The 13,797-nt window shown below is 34.2% G+C and overlaps 1 protein-coding gene across 3 annotated transcripts in view; it reads right to left on the reverse strand.

The window, feature by feature from the left end:
* The window catches only part of LOC106057725 (acetylcholinesterase-like), a 127,115-nt gene that overhangs the window by 51,625 nt on the left and 61,693 nt on the right, over positions 1-13,797 (reverse strand). Inside the window, exon 1 of one of the 3 annotated variants that reach the window (XM_056012740.1) lies at positions 6,839-7,159. The exons of the other annotated variants lie outside the window; for them this stretch is intronic. The gene's annotated coding sequence lies outside the window, so the exon portion shown is untranslated. Of the gene's footprint in view, positions 1-6,838; positions 7,160-13,797 lie in introns of those variants that run through there. 3 annotated transcript variants of the gene reach the window in all.

Raw genomic sequence — 13,797 nt, forward strand, 5'->3', positions numbered from 1 at the left:
TGCCCTTTCTCCTCCTCTGTGACCAGCCGGACATCACATTCCTCATGACAGAGGAGGAAATTGAGGCCATTGTAAAATCAATTGATCGAAGCAACGCAATGTAATTTCCGCCTTACAAACAGACTGGTTCCTCCTTTGCCCCGTGTGAACTTTAACCTTTTTTCCGTTATTTGGTCCTATTCACCCAGACCATTCCAATGTCTTAGATAGAACCCACCGTAATATCTCGTGGGCCTTTGTTTGGGTGTTAAGAATATCATTTCTTTTATTCTCTCATATTATTTTTAAAAAAATGTCTCTAGAGATATTGCTGCTATGTTTTGGTGCGATGGCAATAAATAGATGTTATTAACTATTGTCAAAACTCTGTCTTCCTTCTTTCACGGTAGTAATTATATTAGAAATTGTACATTATCAAAAATATAGTATTGTTAGATACTTGGTTAGTATAGAGAGGCACAATAGTTGACCGACTTTGAAGGCGACATTTAGTGACGCACTGTATTGTGGGTTCTAGATTATTGCTTTTATTATTAGTCAGTTAGTGTTAGGACGTCAGTGGTATACCTTCGAATTACGGACTGAGACTCGACTGTGGCCTTTTCAGTATTAAACGTCATTCAAGTACATAACAGTCTAGACTTAGTCCTTTAGCACTGTTACATATCTATTCTTTGTTTCTTGGTCATTTGAAATGTAATTTAATATATATACATCTGTACAAGAAACCCAGACATCTCCAGAGTAATCTATCGAAGTCATACTGCCATCATGATTTCCTAAATACTATGCCATGGTTGATGTTTATCACTGTATGTTTATGTAGTGGCACATTATTATGGTTTGGATTCACTAATTGGCCTATAAAATTAGCATGTAACTAGCAAATAAACATTTTTAAAACCCCAAATATAATGAACTCAAATATTAATTTAAAATCTTTTATAAAACAACAAAAGTTTGATTTTAAAATTTAGAAACATGAATAACGTGGCTGCCAAGAACATCTAAAAATAAATAAAAACATATTCGAGATTTGTTTCCCTAGCTTTTTAAAAATAATATTGTCCCCCGTTTGTGCATTGATTTTGTTTACAGTTCGGTTACAAATGGGGTTTATAAACTTTGGCAATCAGAAAAACGAAAGCCTATAGAACTGAAAAAAAAAGCTTTGATTTGGTGTTTGCTTTTTATAAGTATCTTGTTTTTAAAACTGTAAAACACAATCAAACATTAGCATCAATATCAACAAATATAACAACAACAATATTAGCATCTATAACAAGAAGTACAACAAAATACTAAAAAAGCCTAGTAACAATAAAGACACCATCATAATCAACATAACAACAATAAGACAATTTATATTAACATCAATATTAACAAAACAATATTATAAAGAGCTAATGAAGAAAAAAATTAATAAACGCAATATCCACATTAATAACAAACTTATTCAATCAATCAATGGTTTCTGTCTTTTTTTGTAATGACAAACTGAATGTATGTTTAATTAAGACTAATTAATTATCATGTTAAGGTTTTTTTTTCTATTCAGCCTCTGCCTGTTTTTGACTGGTAATTAATTTCGAAGAAATGGAGTATATGCAGATGTAAAATAGATCATACCACCCAACAACTGCTGGAAAATATTAGCAATTTGCAAATTTTACACAATAAAAAAATGGATTATTGACACAAACAGGGAGGCTGTTACTACACTGCAGAAAAGTCTAGAACACATACACTATATAGTTATGGTTAGGTTTAGGATTAAGATTATAGATCATTAAAAAAAAAATTATTTGAAAGAGGATAAAATATGCACATTCTATGACTGTATTTCGGTCAAAGGTAGTGGAGGAGACTTAGATCAGATTAGTAAACAAAATGTTGAGACATTTACATAATGCAGACCTGTCACATCACCAGAACATGTTTCATTGGACACTGTTAATGGGATTACAATGAATTGTGTTTGTCAGTGGCACAGAATGAATAGTAGTTTGTTTTTAACATAATAATATTAATAATAATAATAATGTGGGCTATGATCTGTTGCGAAAGAATGTGTGTGTGTGTGTGTTTCCAGGAAATGACGTAAAAGTTTGTAACACATGTGGGCGTAGCTTAGAAACAGGATGCACGTGGGGGGGGGGGATAATGATATTCACAATTTGAGCAGCCAATGAAAACACGTTGAGTACTGATGTATAATGTCTAGCCTCTGACCAATGGATCAAAGACATTGTATCAACATGTGAGGATCCAACTAAAATTTGATTTGTTAAAATGTGTTACATCACATTGTTTTATTGATGTCTGTCTGAACGAAAATAGAACATCTTATGTGAATGTTCGTTACCAATGGAGACTTTGTTAGTGCTATGGTGTTACACATAAGTAGGTCGCGTTATTCCAATAAAAAAAAACAAGATCGTCTGTGAATTAATTGTAAAGGACATTGTCTGTGGATCGACAGACAGGCGAGTGTCATTTAGAGGCGAAATGTTGAAATATTTTAAAATATAAAAAAGATATTAAGAGAGAGAGAGAAAAAGAGAGAGATAGTATGAAAGATAAAAAGAACAAGAAATAGAGAGATAGAGAGATACAGTTAACGAGAAAGCGAAAGATGGAGAAATAGAGTCAGAGAAAGTGAGGTTGTCATTAAATAGAAAAAGAAATAGAAAAGGAAAACTGAGAGAGAGAGTGAGAGAAAGAGAGATCGAGAGAGAAAGATTTGTCTAAAAGAGAAATTAAGTGAAAGAGACAGTGCAGATTGAAATTAAGGGAGAAAGTGAAAGAGCGTGAAAAAGAGAAAGAGGTAGAGAGAGAAAGAGGTAGAGAGAAAGAGGTAGAGGGAAAGAGATAGAGAGAGAAAGAGGTAGAGAGAAAGAGGTAGAGAGAAAGAGGTAGAGAGAAAGAGGTAGAGGGAAAGAGATAGAGAGAGAAAGAGGTAGAGAGAAAGAGGCAGAGAGAAAGAGGTAGAGAGAGAAAGAGGTAGAGAGAAAGAGGCAGAGAGAAAGAGGTAGAGAGAGAAAGAGAAAGAGAGAAAGAGGCAGAGAGAAAGAGGTAGAGAGAGAAAGAGGTAGAGAGAGAAAGAGGTAGAGAGAGAAAGAGGTAGCTAGAAAGAGAAGGAACGTTAAAGACCAACTGAAGAGGTTTTGGGGTCAATCACAGAAACCGTTTTAATACTTGTTTTCTGTAATATAATGCTTAAAAAAACGTGTATGCAAAATATTTTCTATAACTTTTCAGCCGTTAATGAGATATTAGCGTTTTAATGTGGGTTTTAGGGACACTAAAAAGTCTTAGTCTCGTAGCCATTCGAGATGTCTTTCTCCCTCACTACACTGGTCCGTGACGTCATAGTATGGAAACTAGGTCACGCTACTAAATTTAGAGGTAAGCGAATTAATGTTCGCCGGATTAGCCTAGATCCAATCAAGCGTACTAGTATCGAGTTTTAGTCCACCGTACAACGTTGATCAGTCTACTATATCTCTTGTTAAAGTCCACGTGTGGTTTTGTATGACTATGAGTGTAAGCTAATCACAATTAGCAAGCCGGTTTAACTTAGATCCATTCATGCGTACCCAGTATTTGACCACAACACAGTGTTTCTGTCCACTATATCGTGCAGTACACCTGCAATTTTTTTTTATCACCAATTCTTTCAATTACCGGTATTTTTCGTTCTGATAACGATGATAGTAAAATAATAATAATAATAATCTTTATTATCCGTAAGGAAATTTGTCTTACAATTTGTGCATTACACCAAATAAAAAACATTATAACTATAAGAAACCAAAGTGTACATTCACACCAGACTCACTCATAATTTACATGTGACAAAGTAGATCTATATGCTAGAAACTATGGTTGCAGAAACAGCTCCTTGACTAATGGAATTCACTTATTCAAATGCCCTTGGAATGATAATGTGTAATTGTGTGTAGAGATGGGGTGGGGAGAAACAAGTCAAAGCTTGATAGTTACTTACACACTAAGTACAAATTCAGCTTCCTTAACTTATATGATTTAAAAATTTAAGAGTAATCCCCATATTGGAAGCAGTTAGCTCAATGAAAAGCTGATAGCAATGAAGAGCTCAATTTGTTTTTCCTAATTCTGTTATAAAGCAGAATTGCTAACTAATAGTTCACTTTTACTTTTTCTTATATTAACATATTTTCAAAGTAATAATAATAATAATCTTTATTGTCCAAACAAAAAACATTATGACTATTAGAATATTATCAGAATACTTTAATTTAAATAAGATAATAAGAGCAGAAACAGCTGAGGTAATATATTTGATCAGTTAGGTTCAAGCTATTAAATATTTCAAGTTCTAATATTAAATTATTTATCTGGCTAAATAACTTTTGGGTGCTAAATTTTCTTTAAAATATCTTTGTAAACAGTGTCTTACTGGAAATATTTACATTTCATTAACTAATTTATAAATATAAACAAACTATGCATTCCGCATTTATAATAATTTAATTTTTTTTCGTCGTCTGCGTCTGTCTTTAGCAAGCTCGTCAGAGCTTTTCAGCTGTTTCTTTCAAATGCAATCTGTTTTCCTATATGCCATAGAAACCACTGGTTTGTCTGTATAATGAATTAGATATGACAAAATATACAAGTTGCAACTGGGTTTGTGTGATCAAGAGAAATGCTGCATTCATCCTTAATCTTTGGAATCAAAGATAATGCCTTATAACTTTATGTTTGCATTAAATATAAAGGGCATGTCCCACAAAGTTGAAATTTATCCAAAAGAATATTTTTTCACTTTTGAGTATTTATAAAGAAAATGTAACAAATTTGTTAATTCTAAAAATTTAAGACAATGTTAGCTTAAAACAAACCAACTGAAAATATGATAATAATAATAATAATCTTTATTGTCCTTGTATAAGACTTATTTATTAAAGATTATTGTCATAACCATATAAAACTGACAGGATTTCTTCTAAGCCATTGAGTGTCATAGCATCAGCTTTTAGATTCATAAGTAAAAGATGCTCAACAGTCTTATAAAATAACAGTCCAGCTGGCATAACACACAATCAGGCAGCCATCCACTGTTGGATGCGTCAGATCATCTTTTAGTCAATGTCAGGTTTCTACAATGGCGACTGAGGAGGTCAGAGCAGTCAATAGTTGCGCAGTGCAGGACGGAACATTGTCCTATTGGGGCATACTTTGCCCGGTTCCGCACTAACTTTGACTCCTGATGCCGTCACTGTGGAGAGAGCGTCGAAACAGTGTCGCATGTCTTGTACGAGTGTCCCCAGCTCCGCGAGCTAAGGGGGGACTTGCCTGTGCAGTCACTCGACTTGTATGGTAGCTATGAGGCACTACGCCGGACGGCTAAGTTTCTTGCCAGAGCACTACGGGAGGACTAGTCCTTCCTGCTCTGATTTTTCAATAGGAGTTCATCTCAGGTTTCTACAATAAAATAAAATAAAATATATTTATATATATATTTAGTAATAGATACATAATAGATACATAAATGAAAAATTAAGTAATATTAAATGAATATTGGTGGGAAGCGTGGTCGAGAGGCTAAGTGCGCTTGAACTTGGCTACCTAGAAGGGGGCTCGAGGTTCGACACCGGACTCGGGCGGAGTTGCGTTTACTGAGTGCCTAAAGGCAGCACGGAAAAGCAACTCCTAGATTACCCCCCCCCCCCCCCCCCCCCCCGGTCCACAAATGAGATTGGACCAAAGCGCTCTGAGCATGTTATAAGCATGAAAGTAGCGCTATATAAAAGCTATAATAATAATAAATAATATGAACATTAATATCAGCCTAGAGGAATCTAGTGCTACTTTACTAGAATATAACTAGATTATATACTATAAAGGTCTATAGTAGATCTATCTTAATTCTTATAATTCTTGGAGTCTAATGATGAAAGAGTTTAGTAAGTCTAGATTTTATTAATTTATAAATCTAGATCTATACCTTCCTTAAATGATATGTAAAAATTATATGCTTTCTAAAAACTATTGTTACTATAGACACTATAGTGACTATAAGTGATAATAGTCTTCTAAATCTTGTAGTAGGCCCTACTACAAAACAAGAATAGACTTTTAATACTTTTTTTTATAGACCAACTAAAGATTTAGACAGAACCTTCCCCAGGACATAGAATTTATATATATTAATATTACAGACCACTAGTGAAGTGACCTAGCTCTATAGCCTAGGCTAGTCACTATATAAGTCATAAGACTATATTTTTATATTCCTATATTATTGTTTTTTGTATTTATTTTTATAGTAATTTATTTAATTTATTTATACTAAATTAGATTTAGATCTACGACTAGATTTAGAATAATTTAGATCTAGATTGTCTAGATCTACATCTAAATATTCTAAACTAAGACTAGTAAAAAAAATATATCTAGCTAAAAATCTATTATTAGATATCTAAATCCATATCTAGTTACAATCTAGTAATAAGATTAAATTGTCTACGTTAAGTTGGTCTTAATAACAAAAAACAAGATCTAGAATCCTCCAGGCCTCTAGCTAGATCTAGTGTCTTGAGCTCGACATTTTTCCGTGATTTCCATACTATAACGTCACTTCCGCTTTCGGCCATGACAGAGCCATTTCAAATCTCGTTAATTTTTTTACACTTTCAAATGACTTTTTCTAGTATAAATATGTATTTCTTTTAACTCAAATTTTTAGGATCTATATTTGATACCATCTACTATCATAATCAATAGTTATCTCAATTTCGATAAAAACCTCTTCAGTTGGTCTTTAAGAAGCCTATGTTTTCAAAGTTCTACTTACCCTGAGCAAGAGGCTGACAAAATGTTTGGTTTAACGACAAGCTAAACTTAGATGTACAGGACATGGCCTTTGATATTTAACAACACGTGACTTGTACAAGTTTCAAATTACACTTCCAAAATCTTCAGTAGGTGAAAACCACACAAGTCAGAATAATGTAACAAAAAGCCCGGATTGTGTAACAAGGTCAAAGTTCAAACCATTGTCGCCCCACGTCATTTCATATTTTGTGTTTTTCTTCTCTCTGAGGCGCGGAGAGGATTATGAGTAACATGCACGTGGGGGGGGGGTGTTGAGTGGAGCTGCTTCACGCCCTGACAATGTCCGGACACCCGCGGGTATACAGACCAAGTATGCTGCCGTTTGATCAAGAAATATTCTCCAGAAAGAGAGAAGGAGTAAACACGAAGTTGTAGGTAGAGGAGAGAAATAAAACGACTGAAGGGTGTGAGATTTGAAAACAGTGCCGGCTTTATTCGTGTCCCTGCGAGGCGTAGACGTCAGGTTAGACTCTGGAATGATGTTTGTTGACCATACTTTATAAACACGCTTGCCAGCATGTAACCGCTCACACTGAGACAGGCCGGGGTTGTCAGGCACAGCATAAATATTTGAAATTTAAAAAATGCATTTGTGTTTTCTACGTTAGTTCATTTAAAATATTGTTAGGGAACAAACTATTAGAACATTCGCGTTGTGTTTTATTATGAATGAAAATGAGCTTTGCAAAAGTTAAATAACTTATCCTGCAAATATCAAATTAGACATTTTAAAAATTTAAACTTGGTCAATCATCTGTTTTGGGACCACCCAAATCAAGAAAACATTTAAACTGTACCAGACGCAAAATAGAGTCGGGAGATGTTAAGAAAACGAATATTTGATTAGAGTAACACAATCAGTAAAATTACTAACTTCGGGACAGAAGAATAAAAAGTAAATTTTGTAGACACTCTCACTTGTTCTTTCTCTCACTCTTGATCCCAGTAGTAGAATAACAGCAAATCACCAGGCTAGTTCTTCTCCATCAACAACAAAAGTCCAAATATAATTTTTGTTAATATGTGTACAAAGAAAGGCTATAAATGAGTACACATTTCTATGTCGTAAAGAAAGGCTATAAATGAGTACACATTTCTATGTCGTAAAGAAAGGCTATAAATGAGTACACAATTCTATGTCATAAAGAAAGGCTATAGATGAGTACACAATTCTATGTCGTAAAGAAAGGCTATAGATGAGTACACAATTCTATGTCGTAAAGAAAGGCTATCAATAAGTGTAACGTCAATAACATTAATAAAATATATAGAGAGTGTAAATGTATTGTTATTCATTAAGAATAAAATATAGTACATCTTTAATGTCGTAAATCAAGTTATTAAAGAGTATTGCGTCAATGTCGCGGGTGATGAGTACCAAATGTAAGGTCTACGTCGTAAATAAAGAAAACAAATAGTGCCATTTTTAAGTAGTAAATAAAGAGAATAAAGAGAAGAATATTTATTTCAACAAAAGAAAAAGTTTTAAAAGTCTAATATTTATATCATAAGTACAGAGAGTAAAGAAAACAATGTTTTTGCCGCAAATAAAGAAGTGTATATAGTTTGTTAATAGCAAGACTACATTCTAAAGATTATAAATAAATACAGAATTGTTCCTGACCTCTAACGTCTGCTAGTGAAAGCACCGTATGAGTTAAATATACAGAGAGACTACATTTGAAAACACCGTATGAGTTAAATACACAGACAGACTACATTTGAAAACACCGTATGAGTTAAATACACAGAAAGACTACATTTAAAAACACATTTATTTATGGACACCCGACACATTTCAGCATGTATTTTTATGTTATTATCTCTTATTTTGCTTCAAACCAAGCAAAAACCCTTCAAAACTACTTCACGATAATCTCAGTAATTCATTCAACAAGTCTTCAAGTCCTTCTCGAACGCCAATCTGTCAACCGCTGGTTTCCCACTTCCCATTTGTCCAAGATTCCTTGTCAATTTTATTTTTATTATTAAATTCTTCAATTAAACTTTCAATACATAATGTACTGTATTGCACTCTGTGCCGCTATCTTCAGGAATCTCTCTCTCTCTCTCTCTCTCTCTCTCTCTCTCTCCCTCACTCACCATAGACACACACTCTTACATGCATTGAATAGCCTGCTGTAATGATCACATCTTGATGAAGATCAATCAATGCTTGTTGACACCTTCTCATCAATATTCCTCCTATCAGCCCCCTTCCCACCCATGCTCAATTTAAAAAAAAAATCTTCATTAAGAGATTTGAAAAATCTCGATAGCGAAACATTTTGATGGATGTGTTGTTTATTGTCCTGAAGGACAGAACAAAGAATATATCTTTTAAACTGTTTAATCCATTGATGATAATATTGTTCTTTGTACTTCGCAGCTGATAGGACAGATTTTTTTTTTCCTTATGTATTTAACAAAAATTATGTTTGTGAACTAGAAAGATACAATTTTATATTTTAAGCAAATTGTTTAACAAAATGAAAAACTAAATGTTGAACACACCGCGAAAGTACAATGTTAAACTGTATCTTAAACACGATGTGTCTTCAAGTCAATGTCAAACGTAAATAAACGTTGAACTAAACTTAATGTTAAACACACTGTTTCTACTTCAAAGATGCATTTCTTCCTCAAGAGGTCTGAACAAGATTCTGGACCTCAATACACCCCCATAGAAGATCGGCCAGATCTGGAAAACACTGCATAGTTCAGACATTGGTCTAGCCAGTTTAACCTTCCAAAAAAATATTGAGCAAGAATATAATGAAACAATGTTTCACTTAAATTAAGAATGTTTAACACAATGTTAAACTTTTGTTAAACATTGTTAAAAACAGTTTTCCATTTAATGTAAAAATCATAATCACCTAAAAGGCATTGAACTCTCAATAGATGTCTAAAAAAAAATATTTTAAGTTCGATATCTCGAGGGGTATCGATCTCTCGATATTCTCTCTATTTCACTGCTTAGTTTATTACTTCGATATGTTTTCATATTCTTTACGATATGCTTGCTTACAATTAATTGTTGGTATCGAAAATTGCTTAAAATATTGAGTCTTTCTATATATTTTACAACTCAAAGACAGACTGGACATTCAAGGCGTAGTCCTCAGCATTAATGTCTGATTGATACACATTAGTCGTGGCAAGGCGACATTCTTGTAGGCTCGCGAAGTTCCGACACTAACTGCTGAATTAGAGAAGAGGATCCTTGCCAAGGAATAGAGATGCTCTAGAAGAATCCTAAGTATCATCTGCAAAGACCACATTGCAAACGATAAAATTCGAAACAGGATCACAATGATAACTGGCTTCACGAAGATTTTCCGACCACACTTAGAAAACTCAAACGCAGAGCTCGTAAAGACTCTCTTGCAGGGAACAGTATCAGGCAAAAAAAAGTGGCAGACAGAGAAAGTCATTACAATATAACATCAAAGACTTGAAAAAGATTCTAGTCAAGGCGATAGGTGAACGTAAAGATATGAGTTGCCCATTCGGTGAGGATCAATATCAACACCTGCCCCGAAAGTGTATTACCGGGATGGAGAAAATGAGTTTAATTATTTTATTCTGATATTTTATTTAGTTATTTTTTTATATTATTTTGTATATGTGTGTGAAATTAAATAAACACTAACGGTACATTAAAAATAACATTGTAACAATAAAGGCTGTTTATTTTTGTTTTATTGACAAATCAAAAGGAACATTTAATTAAATCAATTAAACGCCTGTTGCCCAGGAATCTAAATAATAATATTTGAAGAGTTTCGATAGTTCAAAATTTAATTAGATTCAGTTTCACGTGACTACGCAAACTCAGTTGCGAAGTGCATATTTTTCCTCATCTAATGCAGCCAGCCGTTCTCCGACGAGGGAGAAACCTTAATAACAGTTGCATAATTAAACCAAAATAGGAGTACCCCTAAACATCTGTTGAAAGTATATGAGATGGAGTGTATATTAGGTGAGTTGCATGTTACATGAAAAGCGCCTTTGAAGGAATGTGTATTAGATTTAATGTATGTTTGATGTAATAAATATATAATGAAATGTATAAAGCAGTGATGCCCAACCTAATTCGACCTGCGGGCCATTTTAATTTCCGACACTCGCGTCGCGGGCCAACATGAACGAAAAAACGAAAAGGTAAAAAAAAATTGAAATTGGCTTGAATTTTAATCCTCCAATCTGTATGCATAGTTAAACTATCTTTTGTTCGCGGTTTAAATCAAGACTGTATTCGTTTTATTATGCCGTTTACATGTTTTTCTTTTCAAAACAGTCTTTCTTTACAAATCAAATATGTTGGCTTTCTATCATGTTCCACAAAAGTAAAGATTCGCTCACTTTTTCTGGTAGATTCTACATTCAGAGTCCAATTTAACGAGCGTACAAATATTAAAGGTCATGGTACAAAAAATTAAAGAAAAATTGAGGGCCCTAACATAGTTAAAGATACATTTGACATTTGATTTTTTTTAAACGGGGCATTTTCTTTACTTTGTGCCAAAATTTTGTCGGGCCGGATGGAACCACGTCGTGGGCCGGATCTGGCCCGCGGGCCGTATTTTGAGCATCACTGGTATAAAGCATATAAGGTATGTTAGATGAATTGTTTATAACATGAAATATATATTAGATATAATATATATGTATACTAAGACTTCATGAACGCTTTCACCAAAAACGTCTTAGTTTCATCATGGACTTGCAATGGCAAGACCAACTAATGTTTTTTTCGAATGCCGTATAGAGTATACTATAGAGCAGGGGTGGGCAAATTACGGCCCGCGGGCCACATGCGGCCCGCCTAAGTGTTTTATGCGGCCCGCCGACACCTATAGAAACCAGGTGTGCCCACAGTATATACATATAAAAATGCAAATATTAAATATATTATCTATATAAATTATTGAAACTGTCTCATTATGAAAGTTTTAAGTAAACGAAGATTATGCTTATTGGCTATACATCAATACCCTCGATTCAAGACACAATGTCTGAGTGTTGGGTAGGCTTGGAACAAGATGGCAAGTGTAACGACTGATGGAGCTCAATCTTTGACTGAGAAAAAAAAAATTTTTAAATAAAGAATATCCCAACCATAAACTCTAAACAGGAAAGTATGCACAAAGCTGAAATAAAATTTCGATATAATCTGGACCCTAATTTCACATCAATTAAACTTATTAGAGCTAGGGGGGTGTTAACGACAGGGAGTTCCGATTTATGAACAAAATAATCCAATGTATCCGCTAGCGTAGCAAGGGGAAGGCAAAGGAGATATAAAATCTCAAGGATAAAATTGTTATGTTACTTGAAGGACAAAGACTGTGACTTTGTTACCAATATTTGTAATGAAGAGTGGAAGACAGATTTCATGTTTTTAAATAATGCTGCTGCGATTGGTTGTTTACATATGAAATATAAATGCATGTTAAATCTTTTCAAACAGGCTTTCCCATTTCTACAGGCAAGCAAAAGAAAATAGTTTTTGTCATTTTCCTTTGCTGAAAGGTGAAACAATTTTTAATGAAATAATTAAAAGTACAACACTTATTAAGATTCCTTTATTGTGCAATTTATAAAAGCAAATTTTAGACGTCAAGAACCAGTTTTCAATACCATCAGCTCAACATTTATCGCAGAAGCTGATTCGCTCCAGAGGACATAACTCCAAGCAAAGAGAAGCTCCAGTCAGTACTACCACGGGAGTCTTATGGGTGCCAGAAGCTGTATTTCCACACTTAAAAAAACTTTGCTGCTGTTCACACAATTTGGGTACACATACATCTGTTCTTCTTCGTTCTCATTTTACATGTTGAAGGGTTCAGATCAGTAATCCTATATTTGAGATGAACCTCGCAGTGATTTCCGGATCAGGCAGTTCTCCGAATAGTCTTTGGAGAGTCTTTTTCGGGTGTCTTGATTTAGTATGCAACCTTGAAGGGCATGGTCAGCATTCTCTGGTGATGCTCCACAAGGGCAGGCTTCGCTCGTCCCGACATTCAACTTCCGGAACATATATTATTGTCTCATTCAGTGAGCAAACATTTATTTGTGGAAACCAAACAAGTATAATCACTAGACAATGTTAACTGACTGTAATTAGACAGCTATCACAGGGGTATCAACTAGTAAGCTAGTTTCACAGATCCGGAACATTATGCACGAGTGTAAAAAGTAAAATACTGCACATTAAGTACAACTGTATAATTGTGGGGATATTGTGATATAAAAAGTCAACAGCAATTTTAAAAAAAATCGTAAAATTGGTTTAAAAAATTGCAAACTCTTGTTGTAATTTTTCAACGCGGAGTGTAAAAAAAAAAGAAAGAGAGAAACGTGACTATAATACAGTGTAAATATGAATTAATAAATATTCTACACACTTAGCTAGCGTATATTTCTAAGATATATATATATATATATATATATATATATATATATATATATATATATATATATATATATATATATATATACATATATGCGGCCCGCAATTCCAAAACTTTTTTTTAATGCGGCCCTCGATACAAAAAGGTTGCCCACCCCTGCTATAGAGGGACTGCTTCTAGTTCAACAGCTACAATCGTAAAGGCACGTATCGCGTATGAGGGTCGACCTTATGCCAAAGGGAATCTTTTCTTTGGTTAGCTGAAAGGCGGTCGGCGGAACGTATGTGCCCCTAGGAAACCCCTTCAAGATCAGCTTAGGCACCATCTTACTTTAGCTTGTTTGTTTGTTTATCATATTTCGGATGTTCCTTCAGAGTTGAAGATAATTACTTCCTAGTCCAAACCTCCCGCAGGACGACGGGGGATGGGAGCGGGCAGGGTTTGAACCCGGGACCATCGATAAATCTGAACGACAGTCCAGCGTGCAAACCGCACGACC

Source organism: Biomphalaria glabrata, chromosome 15 (assembly GCF_947242115.1).
Source record: "Biomphalaria glabrata chromosome 15, xgBioGlab47.1, whole genome shotgun sequence".
NCBI lineage: Eukaryota > Metazoa > Mollusca > Gastropoda > Planorbidae > Biomphalaria > Biomphalaria glabrata.